The 24,407-nt window shown below is 45.8% G+C and overlaps 1 protein-coding gene across 15 annotated transcripts in view; it reads left to right on the plus strand.

Moving 5' to 3' along the window:
• Kif13a (kinesin family member 13A) overlaps positions 1-24,407 on the plus strand; it is a 182,537-nt gene that overhangs the window by 966 nt on the left and 157,164 nt on the right. The gene's annotated exons all lie outside the window — the stretch shown is intronic.

Raw genomic sequence — 24,407 nt, forward strand, 5'->3', positions numbered from 1 at the left:
CGCAGGCCACATCTTTCACTTAGGAAAGCCGATGTCTGAAGCGTGCAAATGACCAACCCAAGGCCCTATTGATGGAGTCCAGCTCCCGCGATTCTTGTTTGCCCGCTTTAGCAGAGCTGTCTGAGGATGTTGTATATGAAATGGGGGCTGGGAGCCTATACAGCAAACACCTTAGTACAAGGCTGGGTCATTTAAGATCTTCAGGTTGTTGGAGGTGCTGAGTTGAGATGGTTTCAGTAAGTAATGCCGGAATTTTGATTTTCAAGGAAACAAACAGAGTCCTGATTCCGGAGCTGTTTAGGCACTGGCATGGGGGATGTTAAAAGAGGCTGCATTTTCTTGATGGCAAGGCATTTGCATTTGAAAAGTCGTAACTGTGGGATCCTTATTAATTCTACTGCGTTTCATGCAATGGTATGGGAAAATGCCCCCAAAATAATGTGAATATTTGGCATTTTTTAAATGCTAAACCCCTGAGAAGAAATTGGTTGGGATTCATTCAGTACGGCAATGTAGGAGCTTATAAAAATAGAAAAGGAACCCGAGATTCAGGTTCGGCTTGGGGATGAGTGTGAGTTTGTCTCTGAAAGTCACCTGTTGATTGATGGACTCGGTAAGGAGTGGATCTTGCTTCTTTAGAGTTTCCCTGAAGATGGAATGTGGAATAGGGTTTGTTACTTTCTTGCTAACCGAGGCAGCTGCTTCCTTCTGTAATCAAGCTCCATTGCAGCCCAGCCTTGCTAAATTTGGGGATGAGATTGTTATGAGGGCTAAGAATGGGGAATTCTTTCCTTTCCGTACCGGAGCCCGGCGTGTTCCATTCATTTCGCAAACATTCTGCATCTCCTAGCAGACTCTTGTAGTGGCCTGTAGTCACCACAGCAGATTCTTACAGTAACTTAATGGCTAAGTTATTTTAAAGATGTGTATGCACAATGATGGATGTATCCTTGGACAGTATTTTTGGACACGTTAAAATATTTAGCAGTGTTTTTAGACATATGGATGGCAATGTAAGTGGTGCATTTTTATGGTGGGCATAAGTGAATTTGCTGAATAAACTGCAGATTAGATAGATGCCCATGCCATATTTGCCATTTTATTTTTCTTCTAAAACTAGGTCTTGCTATATTGTTTAATAAGGCGGTCTCTGAAGGCAGCCTGGGGAACAGGTAGACTATTTTAGCCTCTCTTAGTAAGTCAAGGCTTCAGTTCCCCTGGCTTGGAATTGTGTGTCCTGTTCCCCTACTTTTTTCATACTTTTAACCGTTGTCTGTGTTTGTTCGTGTTTACGTATGTGAGTGGGTGAGTGGATCCATTCATCCATCCATCCACCCATTCATTCATTCTCAGCTCTTGGGGACGGAGCCCTGATCGGTAGGCAGACTGGGCATGTGCTCCGGACCACTGGTATCTGCTCTCCTTGCCACTCTTAAACCCTAGGGGATGCCACTGTTACCTACTGTTGATGAAGTAGAGCCTTGTCATTCGTGTATAGAAAAAGGCTTAGTTTTGCGGGGTTTGAAGAGAATCCATAGCTCTGGATGGTTGGTGGTAAATGCTAAAATATCACTTGGTCGTGCTTAGAGCCACTGTGCTAGATCATTTTAAAGTGAGAGCTTGTGGGGAGTGTGGCCTGAGCATCTATCCATTGGCACGCCAACACGGGTGGACCCTTATCTGTAGCTGGTAGAATTGACTTGAACTGTGGGGTGCTCTCTTGTTCTGGGCTCACAGACCCGACTCTCCGTGTGGTTGATGGGACCTCTCTGGGTCTACTCGTGTTCCTACTGGCCGTTCTGTTTCCAGACCTGAGAGGAGTCAATGCAGGGTGCTCCGTTCAGGTTAGAACGACCGGTGTCTTTGCTAGAACGACACCACACCACACCGAGTACATTTTGATGTCCACGCTGTGGCAGGGTTTCATATTTCTTCAAGGAACGTCCCCTTAAAGCAACAGTGTATTTAAAAATGGAAACAATTCCTCCCTCGCTGTGGCTTGGTAATCACAACTGCACTTTATGGTATATTTGCTGGCCGTACTTTTGGATAGAGCTCAGAGCAGGGGAAAGGGCGAGTGGGTAGAATACCGACACTGTAATGAAATCTTCTGGGAATTCTTAGGTCTGAAAAGTGAGAGGTCCTTAAATAAATACTGGCAACTTGTCAGATTGAGAAGTAGTGCTTTTCTGAGGTTGCAAAAGATTACCCACGCATTCACAGAAGCTCAGAGTTACTGGGTCAAAGTCTTTGGTGTTTACCAATAAGAACAAGGGAGAATAAATCCATTGATTTCTAAGAAAAGAAACAGGCTTAGCTTTCATTCCTTCTTTTGTGGGACTGTGTCAGTGAGGACCGAAAGATCAGAGGGCTTGTCAGACTAAGGATGTTTGTCTCGACGCTGAAATTCCAGCATTAGAACACGGCATAGGTCCAGGTTAATAGCCGATCCACATACTGTTTGTCAGCCTACAACGCAAAGACCTACACGATCTGTTTCACATAATACGGTAGCATTGCTGTTAGGCGGGCACAAAATTCCTGCCGGTGCCATGCTTGACCCAGAGGAACCCAAGACAACTGCAGATCAGCACTTACACCAGAGGCCGTCACCTTGGAGAGCTGTGGGAAGAGAGAGGGAAAATATTTTACATGCACTGTGGTAATTGCAAAGGTGTACACTCTGCCTTTGTGCACACTGTATTATTTGTAAATTTCCCATATCTGTCTCTGCCGGAGTCTGTGCACTCCCTGAAGGCAGGTACCTTGTACTGATTCCCCTTGTGCCCAAGGTCCCATACAGCACCTGGTGTGTAACAGCTGCCCCATGACAAGAGCAGGGGGAGCCATAGCTGCCACCCAGGGTAGGCAGCTGGCATCGGGCTGCTCATAGATAGGTTTACTCTGCAAGGTGAGGTCAGAGTCCTTTATTAAGGGACGTGGAAACCTTCCTACCACAGATCTCTTCTGAACAGCTCTCTGTGTCGGAATGTGGGGTGAGGAGTGGGACACGCTGACACGGCAGTTTTCCTTGGGTGCAGATTGAGAATCCTGTCGTTCTGCCATCTGTGCAGAGTATGTTATGAAGTATGCCAAGCAGAGTCTTCTTCTCCCCCCCCCCCCCCCGGCCGTGTCCTTTCCTTTCCCGTTCTCTTTCCTTCCTTACTTCGTTTTACTCATTTGCTTTTTTTTTTTTTTTTTTTTTTTTTTTTAATGAGACAAGGTCTCAAGTAGCTCACGTTAGCCGTGAACATGGTAACTAATGGTGGGTGTCCTTGAACCCTCGACCCTCTTGCCTCTGCCTTCCAATTGTTGGATTACAGACCTGTGCCACCGCATCTGTCTCTTTTCTCGTTTATTTATGACTCATTTTTCTGAAAGTATAAGAATACATCTGTACGTATACACAGAAGCATGCATCTTGCTTATAGATATTTAAATGACTTTTGATATCTTTTAATATTAATATAGGAAGATGACTCATTTGTTTTTTACATCTACCCCGGATGATAAGAGTGGTTTTTAAAGATATGGGTCTTTGGGGTATGGATCTGGTTCTTATGCATTGGCAAAATAATACAATAAAACTTAGGTTCCTTGGGAGATGTGGTTATACTGTTATGTCAGTAAATTGGAATTAGGCATCATAGGGAAGTTTGTACCTATTCCTAACCAAGGAGGAAAAGGATATATTAACTGCACCTGTAATCCCAGACCTTGGAAAGTGGGAGATCATTGAGAGCTTGTGGCTAGCATGATTTAAATAGTGAGTTTCTGTCAAAAAACAAAAACCGGAAAGACAAAAATACAAAAGCACAACTAAACTAAAAGCCTGGCATGGTGGCACAGGCCTTTAGTTCAAGCACTTGGGAGGCAGAGGCAGGACACTCTCTTGTAGTTCGGGGCCAGCCTAGTCTACAGAGCAAGTTCAGGACAGCCAGGGCTGTTACCCAGAGAAGCCCTGTCTCGAGAAACGGCAGCAGCAAAGGCAAACCGGGGAGAATATGGGCTCTTAGTAGGGAGTCATTTTCTACCCTTTTTTTCCCACATGGCACACAGAGTGTACTGTGAGAAACATAGGAAAGAGGGTGAGGTGTGAACGCCACTTAGCCAGCTACAGCGTGTTTTTCCAGTTCACACATCACATGGCGTATGATTCCAGAATGGTTTCCTTGCTCAAGAGATTTTAAGTTTTACCCACAGTCATATAAAATTAGCAAGACAGATCCCTAAAGAGTCATCGGCCTCCCACGTTACAAAATCATTTTGAGGACCCGAGTTCTGGTCTATTTGTGGTACTACCTCCCCCTCTGACTTTATTACCAAGGTGGTTATGTGAGCGTAAGGTAACATTGAGGTTTTGCTAGCCGCGGGAGGGCATTTTCTCGAATGATATTGGAGTTAGAAGGAGCACGACCACGAGATATTTCCATCAGCCGTCAGCATTTCTAATTTGTTTTAAAATAAAGGTTCATCGAAATCTCATTTTTAAAAAGAGGACTAAAAGCAATTATCTCATATAAGAGATTTAAAAAAAATTTGGGGGGGGGGGGACTGGGTGTGATGGTTCCAAACTGTGATCCCAGAACACTTAGGAGGCCAAGGGACAGGATTACCTTGCCGTTGGGGCTGTCGTGGGTTACAGAGTGAGTTCCCTTGCCAGCCTGGTCTGACTTGAGACTCTGCCTGAAACATAACCAGAACAGAGGTGAGGGATGTGGCCCAGAAGGAGAGGGCTTGCTCAGCGTGTGTGAAGCCACAAGTCTGGTTCAATCTCCAGTCCAGCTCCCTGCCCAACTTTATTGTGGGTGAGCCCACCCTTCAGACTAGACTTTTTATTTTGGACTTGAGTGTATACATGTATTTTAAGGGCTTGTGTAAGTACACCCTTAATGCACAATGGCTATTTTATTTCTCTTCCAATTCACTTAAAAATGGTGGTTGGGACTATGTGAACTTTCCCCCACAACTCACTAATGAGTCACAAACATCTAATTTGGCAACAGAATGAAACACAGGTTTATTGAGATTGTAGGCTCTGGTTTTTATTTTTTAATTTTTACACTGCTTCTCCTGGACCGTTCCCGGACTCCTTTTTGTTTGCTTTATTTTTGAGATGCTCTTGCTGTGCTGTCCAGGCTGGCTTGGAACTCACCCTGGAGCCCAGTTGGCCTTGGAATCAGGGCCCCTCCTGCCTTTAGAGTGCCGCACTGCCTTCTGGGAGATTCTTCCACCTGTCTTCCAATACTTAGGTTCTTTTTTTCTTTCCTGCAATCATGTAATTTCCAAGATAACCTTTTTTGGGTTATTTTTAAAAGTAGTACCTTGATTGTTTATTGTGGAATTTCTGTCTGAGGATGCTAATTAGTCTGTTGTCCTGTTCCCTGCCCTCTCCTTCCCCCGTGGATCCCTGGGCTTGTTTTGGTCCCTTATGTCTGTGATGTGCAGCCTTATCTCTGCGGTCTCTGGTGTCTGTGGGACAAGGGTTTGCAGACCTTGGCTTCTTCATTCCCGGCACAGGATGCATCTGTAAATTCTCTCTGCTGGTGTGGTTATCTATTATTAAAGCCTTGGTGTTAGCCTCCCTTTCTACTTTACATCACGGCAAGAAAAATGGAAACAAGAGAAACACAGGTAAAGGCTGGAGCTCAACGTATCGGTGGCTAAGGATGGCGATGAAGGTCTTTAGGACACAATGCCAGGGAAGAAAATCCCTTTAATTTTGTGTGTGTGTGTGTGTGTGTCTGTGTGTGTCTGTGTCTGTGTCTGTGTTTATGTGTGTGTGTGTGTGTGTTTGTGTGTGTGTGTCTGTGTGTGTTTGTGTGTGTGTGTGTGTCTGTGTCTGTGTGTATGTGTGTGTCTGTGTTTATGTGTGTGTGTATGTGTGTGTCTGTGTTTAGGTGTGTGTGTCTGTGTGTGTCTGTGTTTATGTGTGTGTGTATGTGTGTGTATTTGTGTGTGTGTCTGTGTGTCTGAGTGTGTATGTGTGTGTCTGTGTGTGTCTGTGTGTGTGTTTGAGTGTGTGTATTACTGTGGCAAAGATTTCATTACTTGTCTTATCCCTGTTACCTTCAGAGGCATATGCCTACTGGGCTGTTTAAAAAAATCCCTAAGGAGAATGATACCACCTGGGCTGGCTACTGTATTATTCCACCAGTTAGCGGCTTCTGGCAATTTGAGAGATAAACGGAAGACTTGGAGGATTGTTTTCAACTGGTAGGAAAGATTATACATGCCACGCACTCAGGTCTTGAGGAAAATTTACAGAAATAAGTCAACTCGAATAGTAGGCATCCCAGAGACTTCAAGGTTGCTCAGAGTTTTACAATGCTGCCTTTTCCCCCAGATCTTCCTGGGAGCCAGAGCAGAGATGGTTTTTATGTGTTTAGAATTTAAGCTGTTTCCAGAACCTTCTCTGCAAAGGAAATGGAATAGCTGAGAAACAGCCAGGACACCCAGAAACACTCAGATCCCGTTGTGACCTCAGCAGTGTGAGAAATTAACTGGAACAGACAGCAGGGAAGCCAATAAGGAAAGGGTGCTGGACTTTGTATGTAAACAGTCTTTAACAACCAAGAGTTGATTTAGCTAGGAGTGGTGGTACATGCCTGTAATCCCAGGGCTCTGGGAGTAGAAGCAGGAGGATTAGGAGTTTAAGACCATTCTCCCCTACACAGCCAGGATTACACAAGAATCTTCCCCCCAAAAAACTAATTTAAAAATAATTTTAAATAAATAAACAAGTGGGTTGACCTATGATATCCATCAAAGGGGTCTTCAAAGAAAGTCACAATATAAAACATTTCAGGAAATTTACACTTGAAAGATATAAAAAGAAATTCCTCTTTGGAATTGGTTTCAATGGTATCAACCACCCAACGACAAGGTAGCAGCAGACAGAGTCAGGTTTTCTTCTCTTTCCCTAAAATTTCTTTTGGAAAATGTTGCAGGTTTAGTATTTGTTGTTAAGATCCCCCAAGGAAGTGGGGAGGTCTGTGTAGACACTCGGGACTGGTCTTTCCCTTGAGTCTTGAGAGAACCACTCTCTTCACCCTTCTTGGAAGTTGTCCGAGCTTCCTAATCTGTCTGTCTGTCCTCTTTGGCCCAACACCGTCAATTCCAAGTTCCAAATAGAAGCCCCACCTAAACGGTCATAACGGTAACAGTTAACTCTTACTTCAGATTCACAGAGCCCAGCAAGATTGGCAGGCCTGAAATAAGCCCGATTTCCTTTGAACAAACTTAAGTCTTTAATGGTCAACCCGGGCTGATGCGGGCCAAAGAATCTGAGCGGTCCAATCACTTGTATTGACCATTTTTGTGTAGTTGTTATGAACAAAATCCCTGGCAGGGACAACCTAAGTCAGAAAATGTTTATGTTGTGTAACGGTTTCTGAAGGTCTCAGTCCATCTGGTGAGGAAGGCTTGGCAGAGTTCCTGAGGGCAGGAATGTGCACCAGAGTGCAGCAGGCACTAGGGGCTGGCTGGGCTCTGATTTCAAAGGCCACCCTCTAAGCCACCTACTTCCAGTAGTCAAGTCGCACTTCCTAAATCTCCACAAGTAAATTGCAGTGTGTAGCCTTCCTGTCTCCCTTCTCCTTTCTCTCCCCACACAAGCCCTTACTGCCCATCAGTCCCCTGAGATGGAACTTTCACAGGGAACCCCCTTCTTCTCAAGACCACCAGCTCTTCAATGAACATGACTCCTCCTTACCAACTCCCCTCGCTCAAGTATGGACCTTTCCAATAACATCAGGGTTCAAGAATCTGAGACTGCGGTCCCAGGCCCTTCATTTGACTGAATCCAGGAATGAGATCCTGTTACCATGAGACTGGTTGTTCAAAGTCATTGATAAAGTGGAAATACTTTCTGAACTGTCCCTACTGATATCTCTTGTATTAAAGCAAACCCGTGTATTCCTGCAGAATCCCCTTAGTACTCGAATATCTTTTGCTTTAAAGCAACTTAATAGAAGGAATGAAAAGCAACGATTGTAATAGATCAGCCTTTCTACATTCAGCCTTTCTTCTGTAATCTGAATATTTTCAGTCACGGTTTTGTGATAAGCTTTTCTTTGATTTGTACTTTGCCATGCTACGTGTCTTTCACAGTTTTCAATTTAATATTAAATAGTCTGTTGCGTCTCACTCTTTTCAGCCATTTTCCATATTCTTAGAGCTTACTGCTGTTTCTCTTAACGATCGTATAAATCACAGTGTCTTCTTAGAGTCCTTAACATAACTGAAAGGCATGGGGGGCTGGAGAGATGGCTTGGGTTAAGAGTGCTTACTGCTCTTGCCAAGGAGCTGTAAGTTTGGGTTTGGTGTAAGTTTGTAAGCTGGGTTTGGTGTCTAGATGCAGCATGACAGCTCAGAGCTGGCATTTAACACCAGCTCCAGGGGATCTGATGTGCTTTTCTGGCCTCCTGGACCCCCTTCACTGATGTGGAGTGCACACACACACGTAAATAATGAAAGCATCGGAAGGGATTTCCTCCAAGCTTGCTAACACAGATACCGTCGTAGACACGGTAGACCACACATTATTCTCTTCCGTGATGATGAAGCTAAGAGTTGATGCTCTTTACAGATGAGGGAGGAGATCGAAAAAAATGCAACCAAAAAGCCAGTTTCTGCCAAATCTCCCTTCTGTCTAACCTGGAAACTTGAACGTACATTAAGTCACTACCATGTTCTGAACCAGTCCCACATAAAGAGCTGCGTTTCTGACCAGTTCCCAGGTGACTCTGATCTAAGGCAGTCAGCACAGGGACCTGGAGGCAGGAGCTGATACAGAAGGGGTGCTGCTTATTGACTGGCTTGCTCCCCATGACCTACTCAGACTCTTCTTGTAGAACACAGGTCCACTAGTCCAGGGGTAGCCTGCCCACAATGCACTGAGCCCTCCCATATTAATCAGTCAATCAATCAATCAATCAATCAATAATTAAGAAAGTGCCCTACAGGCTTGCCTGCAGCCTGATCCTATGGAAACTTTTTCTCAGTTGACTTCCTTCCTCTCAGATGACTCTAGAGTGTGTCAAGCCCTCACAAAACTAACCAGCACAGTGAAACAGTGTATCTTGGATACTTCACTTTTAAAAAGACTTCCCAGACATTCTAGTGACTACTGTCTAACAAACCTCTGTCCCACAGCTTGAAACAGTCATGTCGTTACATCCATGGATTCTGTAGGTCAGGAATTTGGAAGAGGCAAAGTGGATCTGGTCTTCCTCTGTGTTAGTGTCTGGGGAGTAGCCATCCCAAGGTTCAACTAGTTGAATGTTCAGGAATGTTGCAGCATCAACAACCCTCTGTAATCAAAAATGCCTAATTAGATCGCACTTCTCTTAACTCATAAACTTGACACTTGCTCCCCATGGGTGGCCACTGCTGTAGGCTATTAGCCTAGTTTAACAAGCCAAGGGCTCTCCGGCCAGGTGTGTCTGTCTTTCCTTGAGTCGGGGAGAAGAGAGGAGGAGCCAGTGCGTCTCCTGGGTGCCATGAACTTGCTGAATGCTGACATATCTGAAGAGACGCAGGATCTTTTCCAGGCTCAGACTTGTGGGCCCTGGTTCCCTGCTTCAGGTCTTCGCTGGTGTTCCTAGGTCGGGGCAGCCAGTGGTCATGCATTAGGTGCAGTGCTGCCTAGTACGGCTGCTGCTATGACCTGTGTCTCTGAGCTAGCCACTGATGGACCGCTTCAAGCTAGCCACCAATGAGCCGCTTTTACCTTTAAGTTCCCTTGTCGTACAACTGAAGCCTGGATTAGATCATCTGTAAGGTCATTTTTTTTCCCCTCTTGTTTTCCAAGTTCTAACATTCAGATTTACCCACACAGAGTACTTAATACAGAACTGAGTCAGAGAAAGTAGGCAGCAGATGAGCCCGGCTGAAACGGACTGCCTTTAATTCACCTCCTGTCAGAGTGTCAGGAGCCTTGGGGAGGCCATGGTTGGGAGACTCCGTTGCTCTGCAGTAGCTGACTTGAGGCTTGAAGGTGTCAAGTGACATAAGACAGCCACCAGCTCCGACACTGAGTTTCTTATCAACCAGTCTGCTGGGGCCTGGGGCGTGGAGTGCTTACAGATACTGTCTCCTTCTGCAGCTAGAAAGGTGCCTTTCCTGTGTGCCTACAGGACATTGTGAAAACTGTTTGGTTTGAACCTTCTCATTAGATGCCATGGTGCGTGTGTGTGTGTGTGTGTGTGTGTGTGTGTGTGTGATGAAACTTACATAAGCTGGACTAAACACTCTCAGAGCTCTTAACATAAAAAGCTAACTTGCTCTGAAGCCGCCCCTATCCCCAAGGTCTTATCTGTAACCCTGGCTAGTCTGAAACTTACTATATACACCATGCTGGACTTGAACTCACAGAGATCAGTCTGCTTCTGCCCTCTAAGTGCTAGGATTAAAAGTTCAGACCACCACACCCAGCTCTTTTTTTTTCTTTCCTCTTTCTTTCTTCCTTCCTTCCTTCCTTCCTTCCTTCCTTCCTTCCTTTCTTTCTTTCTTTCTTTCTTTCTGTGAAAAGAAGAATAAGTTGTTTTCTCTTTGCTTTAAATTATATGTGGGGCTGGAGAGATGGCTCAGTGGTTAAGAGCAGTGATTGCTCTTCCAGAGGTCCTGAGTTCAATTCCCAGCAACCACATGGTGGCTCACAACCATCTGTAATGAGATCTGATTCCCTTTTCTGAAGACAGCTACAGTGTACTCATATTTAATAAGTAAATAAATCTTTAAAAATAAATCATTAGTGTATGTGTGGTGGTCTCTGCAGGTCTCTGAAGAGGGCACCAGATCCCCTGGATCTGGAGTGATGGGGTGGTTGTGAGCCATGGACGCGGTGCTGGTAATGAAATTCAAATCCTCTAAGAGCAGTCCGTGCTTTCTTTTCTGCTAACCCCAGCTTGTGTTGTTTCTGGTTTGGTTACATCCCTACCAAACTGTAGCTAATCCCTCATATTTCTCCGCTTGATCTCAGCCAAAAATCAAAGGAGCGATCCCTACTACTGTTTACTGCCTTCTGGTATGGGATGAATTCAGGGCGTGTGTGCGTGGCTGCCTCTACTCTGGCTTATGTACTTTTTGGACAGTGTCTCACATAGCCTGGGCTAGCTTTGTGCCTTTTCTTTATAGCCAAGGCTGGCTTGAACTTCAGAGCCTGCGGCCTTCACTTCCTGAGAGCTGGAATTTGGGTCTTTGTGCGTTTTCATCCTTAAGCAGGGTGGAGGTTTTGGCCCCCTTTACGCGTCTGGTGTGTAGGTGTGATGAACTTCTGTTGCTGTCAGGCTCAGGAAGGCATCTGTTTGCTATTCTCTCTCTCTCTTTCTCTCTCTCTCTCTCTTTTTAAAAAGACATGGAATGGGTAGGAAGCTTCAGAGGAAAGGGAAGCTTTGCCCTTTTTGGTTGACTTTTTGTGCCAGCTCTGAGGGGCACTCCCTAGACTGTACACCCGTTACCAGTGACCACAGATATCCACATTCCCCAAGCTGGGAGACTGAGAGGCCAAACAGGGTGGGTGAACTGAACGGTGATGAACTATGCAGGCATTCTGTCCTGAATACTTTTATGCATAGATTTATCCTGAGTGCTGGGTGTAGCACAGAGCTTTGTGTAGTGTGTTGCAGAAGGTTTTAAAAAAAAAAAGCCTTAGATTCTTTTGGAAGACCATCCAAAAGCAGTGGTCTTACCTGCTTACCTCAGCTAGGTGGAGAACGCTGAAGGGTCTGTGGCTGAGGGCACAGAGATAGCTCAGCAGTTAGAGACCTTGCTAATTACTCTGGGTTTGCTTCCCAGCGCCTGTCCTGGGCAGCTCACAGCCACCTGTCACTCCTGTTCCACGAGCTCCTCAGAGCTCTTCTGGCCCTCTGGGGCAACAACATACACACGGCATACGCTCGCACAGACATACACACATACACATAAATAAAAACTAAAAACGTGAGGGGCTAAAGTGGCTTTGGTGGTGAAGAACACGTACTGATCTTCCAGATGACCCAAGTTTGGTTTTTCCAAGACTCACTCCAAGCAGCTCGCAACTGTGAAGTATCAGCTCCAGTGGAGTCTGGCACCTCTGACTTCCTTGGGTATGCAAACACGTGTACATTCCCACGTATAGACTTGCACATACACATAATTAAAAATAATAAAAGCAAGTCTTTTAGAAATAAAATTAAAAAAATTAAATTAGAACACACACACACACACAAACACATACACAAACACATTTGCTGTTTTTGGAAAAGGTCAGAGGTCCATTTTTAGCACCCACATTGGATGGTCACAACTGCCTGTAACTGATCTGTAGGTGAACTGATGCCCCCTTCTGGCCTCTACAGGCACCTGCACCCACAAGCAGCATACATACATAAATTAAAGACCAGTAAACCTCAAGATTTGTAGCTGAAGTTATGCTGAGAGGTTTTTAATGGAGTACGGAGGCCATTGCGTTCCAAAGACAGGGGGAGAGTGGAGGTAGGGAGTCCATGTATCAAGTTAATGGTATTCAATTAAGCGGCATGGAGCCAGTGTAAAGGTCTGATGTTTTGATATAGAGTTTCAAAGAGAGCAAATAGGAAACCTTAGCATGGTATTTAAAGGTTGTCTAGAGCCTGTAAGTGTTGCCGGCTTTGATGGTCAGGTTAGTAAGTATTTACCAGTCTACATTTTTGTAATGAGTTACAAAGTGGATTTGAATTTCTCCGGAACTGCTGGTCTACTGTTATCCTAAACACTGTTTTTCTTTTTAATATTCTCTAGCCATGTTATTATTTAGCCAGTTACTTTCGCCCCCAAGACTGACAGTCAGCTATCCTAGGCTTTCGGACCTGAGAATCAAAACAAATCAAAACAAAATAAAACAAACAAACAAAAAAACCAAACCCCAAACCACTAGAAATAAAACATAAGAATTTTCCAACTTCTCTTAAATTGTTCCAATTAGCAGCATTAAGTCAAAAGAGCCACTTGTCCTGAGACCTAATTAAGGGGCAGCTCAGTACCAGGGAAAGGAGATAACCTCAGAATTTAACATTGGCTATTTTACTCTTATTAAATTTTAATTTTTAAAAATTTTTAATTTTTAAAATTTTCTTATTTTTATTTTTATTTTTTGAGACAGGGTCTCTATATAGTCCTGGCTGTCCTGTGTATGGGTCAGGCTGGCCTTGAACTAAGAGATCATCTGCCTCTGTCTCCCAGGTGCCAGGATTAAAGGTGTGTGCCACTATGGCCTCCTCCTTTTATTGAAAAATTTGATACATTAATTTTCTCTTCTCCTGGAGACTGAAGGGATCATTAGTGTAGGTCACCCTGGACAATGGCCTGCAGCTGGATTCCCCTGATGTCTCTGAATCTTACTTTAATGACCAGAAGAATTTTGAGTTTCTCAGATTCTTTGGGTTCCCGGCTAGCCACTCCAGAGCACAGATGGCTATAGGATTTTACCAGCTTAAAACAACAGCCAGTAGCATGTGGTAGTGTCTGTGGTCCCAGCTACTCAGGAGGCTGAAACAGGACGATTACTGGAGCCCAGAAGTTGAAGGCCAGCCTAGGTTAAAACAAACAAACAACACCAAACAAACAACAAACAAACAAAAAAACTGACCAAGGAGTTGCCTGTATTGTGATCTATATTGAATTTCATCTTACAATTTTACATTTCCTTGTTTATTTTTTTGTGCATGTGTCCGTGCACATAGAGGACAGTCTGAGGGAGTCCGTTCTTTCCATTTGAGGGACTCAACCACGGTCCTCAGCCCTGGTAGTTTCTTGCCACACTGAGCCATCTCCCCAGCCTGACATTGGATTTTCTAAGCAGCAAGCTGTCTTTCTCTGTGTGACTTGACATATTCAGCAAACCCGTCATTTGTAAAGTTACCTTGAGCAGAATTTTTTTTTTAACTTTAAATTCTTGTAAACTACCCTGGACAGGTTGAGCATCCCTTGTTGAAAATGCTTGGGACTAGAGGTATGTCAGCCTTCTGATTTTGTCAAACTGTGCAATGTTTATGCACACGTAATGAGACGGATGTCACTGGGATGAGGCCTGGGTTTGAACACTAAATTGTTTCATCTACACTTTATGCACGTAGCCTGCAGGCAGCGCTGTAATGTTTTCAGTGACCATGCGACCTGCCCGTGACCTGGCTCATGGGCTTCTGTGTGGAATCTCCTACGTGGGGCACAGCCGCCCTCAAGAAGTTTTGTGTCTTGGGATATGTGGGATTTAGATTTTCAGATCAGAGAGGCTTAATCTGCATCCAAACCACAGCTTTTACCCCATAAGGAGAAACTCCACACTCGCCTTTTGCAGTGCTTCTGTAGAGATTGGGATGTGAATAATTAGCTTTATGCTTTGCCTCGGGCCCGCATAAAACCATAACTTGACTCTCAGTGCCTCGGTTTCCAGGGCTGAGTGGAGTAATGGGTTACAGACAGGAGAGGGCTGTGAGATAGGCATGTGTCCTTTTCCCTTCCCTGGGACACTCCAGGATGACTGGCCCGGCTTTGCTTCTCCTGTGGCTTCTTATTCATTTCAGGTTTAAGCAAAGGAGTTCCTCTCGGTACCTAAAAACAGCGATTTAAAAAAAAAGGCTTAGGGAAGTGTGGTGTGGCCCACTACTGTAATCCTAGCACTGGGGAAACTAAGGCAGGGGAGTTGCTGCCAGTTCTGGGCCAGCTTAAGCTTCACAGTGAGATCCTGCCTCAAAATAAATGAATAAAGAGTCTTGTGCTTTTATCGTTAAGTGTTTTCTGATGACCTCTCATTTTAAATGAGGAATGCCTTTTTTAAAAAATAGCTTCATTCATTTATTTATTTATTTATTTATTTATTTATTTATTTATTTATTATATATAAGTACACTGTAGCTGTCTTCAGACCCACCAGAAGAGGCCATCAGATCCCTTTAGAGATGGTTGCGAGCTACCCTGTGGTTGCTGGGATTTGAACTCAGGACCTCTGGAAGAGCAGTCAGTGCTCTTAACCGCTGAGCCGTCTCTCCAGCCCTGTTTTGTTATTTTTAATTATATGCATGCGTACGGGAATATACTGACTGGGTCCTGGTGCCTGTGGAGACTGGGGGGGGGGGGTATTCGATCCTTCCAGAGCTGGACTTACAGGTGATTGTTAGCCGTCGGATGTAGCTTGGCCACCCAGCCTTCTCTCAACATGCCGGGTCTCCAGTCACATCCCACTTCTCAGCTGACTAAGATACCATGCACATGGCTCCCTTGAATGGGCACAGTGGTGCTTTTTGGAGAGGGAATTTCTTGTTTATGGGCACTCCCTGGCTCTTGGGCAGTCGGCAGTCTTTCGTTTAGTGGCGAATTTGTACCTGGAATCTGCATCACCTGTGGGAACTTCTCGAGGGGAAGTGTGTGTGTGTGTGTGTGTGTGCATAAAGAATGAAGCCGGGCTGTGGGGGCGCTGCACCAAAGATGGTTCAGGGGAAATTTGGCGCACGGAAGCCTGTCTGGTTTGCAGAGTGCACTACACAGGCAGGTGGTGGCCTCCCCGTCCCCTGCCGTGTCATCTGTCATCGTCTTGGCTACATGCAAGCTCCCAGGTGTGCTGGCTGGTATTTTTGCCTGCTTGTTTTTGTTGTTTTGTTTTGTTAACTTGACACAAGCTAGGGTCATCTGGGAAGAGGGAGCCTCAGCTGAGAAGGTGCCTCGTCAGATGGGCCTGAAGGCAGGTCCGTGGGGGAATTTTCTTGATTAATGATGGTGTGGGAGGGCCAGGTCCACTGTGGGAGGTGCCGCCCTTGGGCAAGTGGTCCTGGGAGGCTTAAGAAAGCAGGCTGAACAAGCCGTGAGGAGCAAGCCAATACGCTGCCTTCCTCCGTGGCCTCTGCATCAGCTCCTGCCTCCAGGTTCCTGCTCAGACTTCCCTTCATGAAGGACTGTCAGCTGTAAACAAATAAGCCCTCTCCTCCCCAAGCTGCTTGGTTCACGGTTTTATCACAGCGATAGAAACCTATGGGATAGAACAGGTGTCTGGCTCTTCGGTTTGCCCCTCCTTTCTCTCTGAGCTGTTGCTCACCTAGGAAGCCACGAAAGAACAAGATGGGGGATCAGGGTAGATGGTAGAGGATGGGACATGGAAGGAAGAGTAATTAATGAAGGCCAAGAGGTCTGGGCCTTGATGAAATTGGCTTTCCAGACCAGTCTCAAAGCTGCCATCCAGAGACTGGGCTCCAGCAAGTGAGGCCAGCTTGTGCCGGGTCCTGCCGCTGAGCAGAATAAGGTGGCTGTAGTTGTCTTAGGTGACCTTGGGTTTCAAATCCGAAAGAGAGAGCCTTAAACGTTATCCTTACTAATTAGTGGCCAACCAGAGCCTGTCAGAATCCGGTCCAGGCATGGCGTGGGGGGGCGCATGGCTGTGTTAGCGTGGCCGGATTCTGAGAGGGGAGCTGATGGTGGTGTGGAAGTAAATGAGCTTCTATGCCTCCCGCAGTTTGTCAGCTTCCAGGGCTGGCTTTCAAGACAAAATTAATCAAACCCTAAACTCTGACGTACACAGTGGGACCGGAGATAGCCGTGGCCAGGGATGTTAGTGACCGGAATCCCTCCCCCCAGCCCCTTATTTGCTGAATTCTTTAGACTCCGGTCAGCAGTAGGGTCACGTGGGAATAGTGAGCATGATAGGAAGAGCCACTAAAATCCATGCACCCATTTGTTTGAACATTGACGCACCCTTCCAGCCACATGGCCAAGCCCTGTTGCTTGAATAAAAGACAGTAACCCGTCCTAGGAGAGAAGAGTCCCCTCCTAGAACTGCTGGCAGAGAGTGTCTCTTCTGCTTCCCTTTTGCTCTAGCAACTGTCGCATGCATGTGCACAGCAGGTGCCTTTTCTAGATGCTTTGTGAAGAAATACAGTAAGCCCTGCGGAGGCCATGCCTGGGACCACAGGTCTGCGGTGGGGTGATCCTCAGACTGTCTGTCACTGCGGTTCTCCATCCGAGTGCGAGCCTTCTGAAGCCTCTAATTTCTGCATTAGATTATCACATAATAACGGACTCTGTGCTGTCGTGTGGCTTTTGGGATCGTAGCAGTGTGGCAGGCTGGGAACTGTGCCTCCCTGAGCTTTCAGCAGTACGGGGTGGGGGTGGGGTGTTGGACCCAGGGTTGCGTGCATGTTTGGCGCACTCTCCCAGACTGGGCTGGCTGGAACATGGCAGCACAAACGTAGCTCTAGAGCCTAATCCCACTGACAGTCACTGCTTTGGACTGACAGGCAGAGGCTGCCACTGCTTAGCACTCCATGACATAAGTGATGGTTATTCAGCCAAAAGGTCACCCAGCATTTGGCAGGAGTTCACATTGTAAAGGTTTACTGACTGCATGGTCTACATGGCAGCCTTTGCTTGAGATTTAAGCAGGAACTAATGGGAGAGGATTGTGCTCTAGGCAAAGTCATGAAACCAGGAATTCATGTCTAGGAATGCCCCTGAGTCTGTGTTACCCTCTGACCTAGGGGTGGTATGTGGTCACAGTCTTACTGGGGCAAGGGCTACATCACTCTGCCTTGGGCATTCCTGTGAGCCTCCCTTGTCATGGGAAGAGAGGGAAAGAGTTGAGGAAAGAGAGACACTGGCCAGTTGTCAGCATCTCCAGTCAGCATCACCTGGACTTGTCACCTGTGAATATCATGTCCATCTTCCTCCTGGGGGATGAGAGCATCTTGGGGCATCCCACCCTACAGTTCCCAAGAGGCAGTTGGATCTCTGCTATACTTGGAAAGCAAGCTTGTCAAATCTCTATGTTCCTGTGTAGAGCACGGGGACCAGTGCTGTTCCTCAACTGGTCACTCCCCCCGGCATGCTCAGCGTTGAGGAAAATTCTCAACATGTGGTCCAAGAGTGTACATTGGCATAGAAGTCCCCTGAGAATGGCAAGCTGCAGGGATAACTTAGAATCTGGTCATAGTTGTGGTTTTAAGAAAGGCCTTTGTCTTTATCAATGCTTTACAAAGTTGCTTATGCAAACTCTACATTTCATTTACCAGCTCCTTGACAGAAAGTTGCTGGTGATACAACCGTGAGCTTAGTCCCATGGCTGAAAGTCACAGCAGGGGGACAGACGACTGTGGCTGGCCAATTGAGGGCAGGAAACCACACTGAGTACTAAAAGTTCCTGGGAAATAGTGGCCCGTGGCAGCCTGGATGCTGGTGTGACCTTGGAGACTAAGCAGGGGTCTTGGCTCTTGGGATCTTCAGTGTTTGTTACAATGTTTTTCCTTGTTTCTCTCTGCCTGAGACAAATTTGGTTTCCCATTCTTTCTGGGTGACTGAGTTGGGTTCTCTCTGTCTTCTCTTATTCCAAGCCGGCCGGCTGTAGATGAAATGGTTCTAGTTCTGTTGTTGTTGTTGTTGTTGTTGTTGTTGTTGTTGTTGTTGTTGTTGTTGTTGTTTGTAAGGTTGGAAGTCAAACCATAGCTTCATGCATGCTACTACATTGTCTCTTTCTAAACCATGACTCCAGTCTGTTATAGTTATTGTTATTGTTATTGTTATTATTATTATTATTATTATTATTATGATGCTTAATCCTAATGATGCATGAAGCTTTTCAGGTGTTCATATCTAACACCTGCCTTATACAGGGGAAAGGAATGGCCCCAGGTCTGTCTTTCTTCCTTTCCTTTCCTTTCCTTTTTCTTTCTTAGCTCAAGCAACTTCTTTGTTTTTAATGTTGTTTAATCTCACTATACACACGGCAGCTGTTCACCTTTGAAAACTTACAGTGGGGCTGGGGACTTAGCTCAGTGGTAGAGCGCTTACCTAGGAAGCGCAAGGCCCTGGGTTCGGTCCCCAGCTCCGAAAAAAAGAACCAAAAAAAAAAAAAAAAAAAAAAAAGAAAACTTACAGAATGTAGGTTAGAGATGAAGTATGGTTTGCTCATCAGGCTGTCAACAGTGTAATGCATTTCATGGCCGGTGTGCAGTAATTTATACCACTGGGATGCATAACTCCTTTCCTAAATCTCTGGAAATGGTTGCTAGGGGTACAGCGTCTAGGTACTCTGTGCCGGAGGTTTAGTCTGAGCACGGTTCCGTCTTGACGTTTTCTCTCACTCCTGTGTTAGCGTCTTCCTTTCTACAAACTTTCCCCTTCAGACTCCCTTGCTTCTGAGAAAGTATTCCTACCACAGGGAGCCCAGCATTTGCCGAGCCAGGCTATGTCCTGGTTGACTGTTCAGAGTTTTCTGTTGCCCTTTAGTGTTAGGAACACAGCCAGAAACTGGACCACTGAGGTGAGGCTCTCAGTACTTGACCTTGCTGAAGCTGGGTGACCTTGGATAGGCTGCTTCCACTCCGTGTGCTGTCACCTGCAACTTCAAGTCAGCTAGATGAGAGCACTCAGTGGCAGCTGTTTTAGTGACTTACTCTACATTGGAGTCGGAGCCCTGTGACAGAGGGATTACACAAGTAGTGGAATGAAGAGAACAAAGATTCCTTGAAATTACCTCTCATAATTAAGAAGGTAGGAGGATGCATTCAGGTGACTGCGTCTGGTCCATGTGGAAACCCCAGGCATGTCATGTGTTTAGTTAGATGTCACAGATGCTCTGCTTACTAGTCACCCTCTCCTCTCTCTCAGTCTGTCTGTCTGTCTGTCTGTCTGTCTGTCTGTCTGTCTCTCTCTCTCTCTCTCTCTCTCTCTCGGTGTATGCGCAGATGGTCATTCTTGGCCCACAAGACTCTCTTTGTCTTGTCCTTTCTTTCTTCCCCTTCTTCCTGACCTCCATCTTTTGTCACTTTCTCCTCTTTCCTTCTTCTCCTCCTTCCTCCTCCTCTCCCTCTTCCCCCTTCCCTCCCTCCCCTCTTCTCTTCAGTTTTGAGACAGATTCTCATATAGCCCAGGCTGGCCTTGAACTCACTATACAGCCAAGACTAATAATGTCAAGCTCCTGATCCCCCTCCCAAGTGTACCTTACTGTGCCCGGCTTGAGTGTCTTCTTAACTGTGTTCTTTTAGCTAGTCCTCAGAACTTTCGGATCTGCTCACTGTCAGAAACATGTTCCACAATCCTGAATACTTAACCGTTTCGAAAAATAGATCCTTTTAGTGGGGAGAAAGCAAAACAAGAAACAAACTCTAAATGGACATACCAGGCCATTTCCCACATATACCCGGGTTGTAGTGTGGGGCCACCTTAGAGGAAATGAAAAAAATTACACATAATTTTCACGAGTTAACAATGATGGATTTCATTTTAGCCTCACCTCTGTTTTTCCACCTATGTAGGTACAATTTTTAACCCAGTACTAAACTACATTAATTAATTTTCGTGTGTGTGTGTGTGTGTATGTATGTTTGTGTGTGTGTGTATATGTGTATGTATGTTTGTGTGTGTGTGTTTGTGTGTGTGTTTGTGTGTGTGTATATGTGTATGTATGTTTGTGTGTGTGTTTGTGTGTGGGTGTGTATATGTGTATGTATGTTTGTGTGTGTGTTTGTGTGTGTGTATATGTGTATGTATGTTTGTGTTTGTGTGTGTGTTTGTGTGTGTGTATATGTGTATGTATGTTTGTGTGTGTGTTTGTGTGTGGGTGTGTATATGTGTATGTATGTTTGTGTGTGTGTTTGTGTGTGTGTGTGTGTGTGTGTGTGTTTGGCGGAAGGTGCTTACATACCATGGCACACCTGTGGAGGTCAGAGGACAGTGTGCACCACCTGCATCCCAGGGATTGAACATGGATGCCAGACTTGGCAACAGGTGCCCTAATCTGCTGCTTCTCTGGGTTCAGATCGATCCCTTATAATTTGTCAAGTTTGTGTTATTACATTACTTTAGATTAGTGCTAAAGTGAACGTCTCTGTTATTATAACGGTGAGTCTAAAGTAAATGGCCAGGGCCAACCGAGCTCCATGCCGGGTCAGTCACGGGAGTTGGCATTGCAGGCATCTTGGGGTTGCCCTGGAAACGCCCGCTAACGATGCACACTCGGATAGCTTTGTTTTGAGTCACTTGTAATATTTTCCCCCCTTTCCTGCTGCTAAAAAGAGAATGGAACTTTTGACTCAGTGAAAGCTATGCGAGATTTTGTAAAGACCAGGAACCAGAAGTCTGGGTTCTCTGAATAATGGCTGAGTGCTGGCTGTGCAGATGGCCTTTTGGAGAACGTGACAAGGGACAAGAGCTCTAGTCTTCCCACATTATTTTCATATTTGAAGTCCAGTTTCAGAGGGCTTGTGCGCCTGGCCTCAGTGGACACATGTCTTCCTCCCCTCCCTCTCCTCCTCCTCCCTGGTCCTCCTTTCATTTTCAATACCAGGGACTGAACATAGAGCTGGTGGGTGCTACAGAAACACCCTGCTTGTGAGTCCTTCCTATTTATCGATTGATTTCTAACATTAAACAGAGTCTCACTAAATTGCCCACACTCTTCTCAAATCTCAAACTCTCCTTCCTCAGCCTCCCAAGGGCGGGGTCGTCACAGTGTACCACGCATAGTGTACCACGCGGTGTGATGAATGTGACATTTCTTTGTCACCAAGTTGTTTGTTTGTTTACCTAGCTGAAGAATCGGCATGACTTAGAAAGATCTGACACAGCAAGTGTTAAGAGGAAGTTAGTCAAGGATCCCAGGAAAGCCCGTAGCCTTTCGCTGAGGGTGCACGAGCCTCAGTGGCTATCCCTGTACTTTCCTAGAAAGTGTCCTCTAAAGGACACTTAGATGGGATTAAATAGAGCCAGATCTGGAGCTGTACAGATGACAGTGTCCCCTATGTACCAACGTGCATGCAAAATTTGCCTAGAGTGTCATCTGCCTGCTTCTATTTACTTCCGAAGAGTTCCTGAAAATGATTCTTCCCCTTCGAGAAAGCAGCATGGCAGTATCTCTGTGGACCCCCCACCCCCCACCCCAACATGCATATTTTATTTCTTTTTTTTTTTTTTTTTGGTTCTTTTTTTTTTGGAGCTGGGGACCGAACCCAGGGCCTTGTGCTTCCTAGGTAAGCGCTCTACCACTGAGCTAAATCCCCAGCCCCACATATTTTATTTCTTATAATGGACACTTCCATAGTTTTTATACATTTGCTTTCCTTTTATTTTACCCCAATGGCTTACTTAACTACTACTATTACTACTACTACTTCTTCTTCTTCTTCTTCTTCTTCTTCTTCTTCTTCTTCTTCTTCTTCTTCTTCTTCTTCTTCTTCTTCTTCTTCTTCTTCTCCCTCCTCCTCTTCCTCCTCCCTATAGTATAGGATATAAGGTACAGCGAACCATACCCTCAACTGATGATGTCCGCTTTTAAGAGCCACAGATAAGATTTATTAGGCTACCTTTTCAGGCCAGTAAACTGTCACACCTCATGAAAACTAGAAAAGCAGACTTACCTGAACGTCATTGGCATTTTTTTTAAAAGTTTTATGTTCTATAAGAATTAATGGGGCAGCTATGATGCAGGCCGTTTAAACCAAAGGAAAGAAGTTAATGGAGCTGACTTGCCCCAACCTGAATAGTTAGGTCCCGGATTAATAGACTTTCAGCCCAACTTCATTAAGGTATAGTTCACCTAAGATAAAACGCACCCATTCAGGGGTGGCCTCCTTGAGTTTTTACAGTTGAGTGCACCCTGTAGCCACCGCCAGCATCAGGGTATTGAATGCAGCCATTACCCAGGTGTTTTCTGGGACCTGAGTCATTGGTGAAGCATCCGTCCTGTAAAATCCTCTCCACTCAGTACAGCATTCTCCCCTCGGAGTCTCTCGTTCTTGAGCATGCTCACTTTGTCTTGTGCTCCTTCACTGTCTCTCCCCGTCTTCTCTCTTGTGCGCTGGGTTTGCACATCCAGGACGCACTTCTACACTGAACTACGTCTTCAGCCTCAAACAGCTTTTACTCTATTTCCCTTTCCTTCCCTCCCCCTCCCTCCTTCCCCAATTCTTCCCTTTTTTTTTTTTTTTTTTTTTTTTTTCCTGGACAGAGTCTCATGTATCCCAAGCTGCCTTCGAACTCACTGTGTATCTGGCCTTAAACTCACTATGTACACCAAGCTGGCCTGGAACTCACTTTGTATCCCAAGCTGGCCTTGAACTCCTGACCCTCCTGCCTCTACTTCCCAAGAGCTGAGATCCCAGATGTGCAGTATCACACGAAGTCCCTTCCCGTTTGTCTGGGTCTCAGCCTGTCGTGGGAAGCATACTCTTCGTTATCCAGACTGCCTGGCTATGTAATCCTCTATGGGATGAAGACTGTGTTTGTGCGCCTTGAGCTCGATAGCAGGTAAAGGACAGGGAGATCTGCAGTCCAAATGATCAACTGCACCCACGTAAGAAGCTTTGGGGCTGATGGATAATGTAAGCCTCATCCATCAGTCACGGTGCGTTAATAAGCCAAAACTAATGGCAGAAATCGAACGTGAGTCCTGCAGGAATGGGTCCAGTTGAGTGGAAGGCTGTCGGGCTGCCTGGGTTTTTTCTTCTAACTCATGGAAGCCCAGAGGAAAGGGGAATTTATTGGGCAGAACGGAAGCCACCTCACGGTTTCCGTGAAACGCGTGCAGCCCACCGCTTTCCTGGCGTGGTTGCTCCAAGGGCTGGGTTGGTGTCCCCGTGCTATGGAGGGCCCCGCCACGCCCATCAGCAGACACAGTCCTTTCCTCCTCATCCTGACTGGCTCTTCACATCAGGAAGGCTCACGGTTCCCACCCTCACTGGACACCGTTTCTCTCTCAAGGCTCGCTGCTTCTCCTAAGTCTTCCGGCATTTCTAGGAAAAACATGACTATTCGAAACCAGCTTTCGAATTTATTGCCATGTGATCAGCTCCTACAAAAGAAGGAAGGAGCTTGCCAGTGGACGATTGAACTTCCTTAATTGTTTGGTACACATTGATTCCACCCGGTTATGGGGCTGGAAGAAAAAGATAATGCTAGCTTAGTCGAAACCAAAGTGCTTAGGACCGGAAGCGTCTCAAAGTTTGGATTTTTTTTTTCTTCAGATTTTTAGATGTTTGCTCATGTACAAAACGAGATAGGAATGGGAACCATGTCTGAATATGACACATTTATGTTCACATATACCACACATCCCCTGAAGGCAGTTTTTTTAAAAGACAGAGTCTCATGTTCCAACCCTGGCCAGGTTGGAACTCTGTGCAGACCAAACTGGCCTCAAACTCACAAAGGTGCCTCTAGCCCTATGCTGGGATCAAAGGCATGTGTCACGGTACCTGGGCTCACACTGTCTTTAGACGTTTGCCAGTCCTAGGGAGTGAATGCAGCCCTTCACCTTTGTGAGGCAAGTGCCCTCCTCCCGAGCCCAGCCCAGCCACGAGCCTGCACTATGACTGCGACCTATAGCCCGCTAGGCCCGGTGCTACACAGGGCCGCTGGAGATTCTGTCCAGTTGTAGAACAGGTGCTTCACATCCACAAGTCCTGGAGTTT

The sequence above is a fragment of the Rattus norvegicus genome, chromosome 17, assembly GCF_036323735.1.
Source record: "Rattus norvegicus strain BN/NHsdMcwi chromosome 17, GRCr8, whole genome shotgun sequence".
Lineage (NCBI taxonomy): Eukaryota > Metazoa > Chordata > Mammalia > Rodentia > Muridae > Rattus > Rattus norvegicus.